Source organism: Rhinolophus sinicus, chromosome 1, assembly GCF_057876585.1.
Source record: "Rhinolophus sinicus isolate RSI-liver-muscle chromosome 1, RSI-T2T, whole genome shotgun sequence".
In the NCBI taxonomy this organism is placed as follows: domain Eukaryota; kingdom Metazoa; phylum Chordata; class Mammalia; order Chiroptera; family Rhinolophidae; genus Rhinolophus; species Rhinolophus sinicus.
Genome location: NC_142501.1, coordinates 82,793,095 through 82,795,198, shown reverse-complemented (window position 1 = coordinate 82,795,198; position 2,104 = coordinate 82,793,095). Strand labels below are relative to the sequence as shown.

The 2,104-nt window shown below is 42.9% G+C and overlaps 1 pseudogene; it reads right to left on the bottom strand.

Annotated features, from left to right (window-relative positions):
- Positions 1-426: 426 nt before the first annotated feature.
- LOC148759101 (small ribosomal subunit protein uS2 pseudogene) lies at positions 427-915 on the bottom strand (annotated as a pseudogene).
- Positions 916-2,104: the final 1,189 nt, after the last annotated feature.

The window sequence follows — 2,104 nt, the reverse complement described above, 5'->3', positions numbered from 1 at the left end:
AGCTAATTCAGGAATGTCATTTTTTGTTGTTGTTCAGAAACTGTTTTACATCAACCTTCCATTTTCTACTTAAGCCAGTGGAAGAACAGCCTCAATGTTCTGTTAAGACCCCCTCAATGGTTGTTCCTGCCCATTCAGTGGCCTGAGCAGTGGAGGCTGTAGTCCAATCTTTGGGGGCGGGCTGAGCACTCCAGCCATCAGAAGGGAACTGTTGAGTAGGCACAAGGGCACCTACAGACAAGTCTGAGACCTCAGGTTGAGCGGCAGTAAATTAGAGAGCAGATGCAGTCCATTCACCCTGAAATTCCTCTTTTTCTTCCTTGTGAGCTCTGTGTAGAAGTAGAGGTCAGGCGTGCCATCCCGCGGGTGCTCCCAGGCGCTCCGGTGACGACCATGCACAGAATTTCACCGCCCTCCTTCGCGGCATCAGACCCACCGGGTGAGCTCCCTGTTGTTGCACGGATGGCAGTTTCTACATAGTGCAGCGGACAGTCCGTTACACAGAGCAGCAGCAGGCAGGCCAACATAAGACATCTCTGTGAGAGGCTGGTGCTCAGCCCTGGGCTCAGTAGCCACTGGAAGTCCAAGTTCTGGGAAGGCTGCCTGGATCCGGTTAGTGAAGGCTCCAGGAGTGACGCGGCCAGCAACGGCATTGGTTCCAGTGGCAGCAGCAAACCTCAGCACAGCTCCCTGGCCGGTTTTCCTGGAGGATATGACACTGACATCAGCTGGGTTTTTAATTGTAACAATGGCACGGGCTGCCAGCCAAAGCTTCTTCCAGGTTCTCTTCACATTTATGATGTAGATACCATCCCTTTTCCTATTGTAGATGTACTCTTCCATTTGGAAGGCAAAGTCGGTGCCACCTAAGTATGTTCTCACTGCAAGGAATTTGAGAGCAACCTCCTCCTTCATTTGTTAGGATATCAAGGGCTCCAGACGTGAAAGTTTCCATTTTAGTTAAAATTGGAACCCAGAACAATGCTCTATGTTCTGGGTAGTACAGAAAGGAAGGAATGTCGTTTGTAATAAATAAAGAAAAGCATTATATCAATCAATGAGATTGTGGTCAATTTATTTACAGCGAAAATTTTGAAGATGTATGAAATTCTAAATCTGGAAGAACTCTCAGCTCTTTGCACCTAAAGGGCTGAATTGTGTCCCCTCAAAATTCCTATGTTGAAGCTCTAAATCCCAGTACCTAGAATGCTACTATACTTGGAGAGAGTGCCTTTAAAGAGGTAATTTAGTTAAAGTGAGGCCAATATAGGGTGGGCCCTAACCCAGTCTCACTGTTGTCCTCATAATAAGAAGAAATTCGAATACACAAGGAGATACCCAGGGCACACATGCAGAGAGAGACAACCAGGTGAGGACACAGCAAGAGGGCAGCCATCTGCAAGCCAAGAAGAGAGACTTCGGAAGAAACCAACCTGGCTGGCACTGTGATCTTAAACTTCCAGCCTCCAGACTGTGAGAAAATAAATTTCTGTTGTTCAAGCCACCTAGTCAGTGGTAGTTTTGTATCACAGTTCTAGTAAACGAATATAGTCACTCAATTTAATATTTAAGTACATGAATGGAATTAGATATCTCTAATATGGTTCTTAAAATTCTATCAAGAGTTTTCTATCCAAAACTTTAATTAAAATGGGGTGAAGTCTATTCTTTTTAAAGCCTCATGTTTCCCTGGATTTCCCTCCTACACTTGTGCCCCCCTCGCACTCATATCTAAGGTCCTTGTGTATTTGGGATCCTTTTATAATAAACAGTTCTGAATATATGCAAAGCATGTTATTACCATAATTTCCTAGAAAAAGCACAAATATGATTTAAGATTAAAAGTTTTATTATGAAGTCAACCTAAAGTTTAAATATAATTTTGGTTATAATTTATCTTTTAAAAAACGAACAAAACGTAGTGTTAGGGTCAGAGCATTTGAGACTTAACAGCCATGAAAGATTTTTGTACTCCTCTATAATTATGAATGCATTGCCCTTTCTGCACAAGGATGAAACTACTATCACTAATTATTTAAGCATAAGCTGGCAGGAGAAACAGCAATAACAAACATCTTCAGTTACAGAAGAAAAATACCTTCAT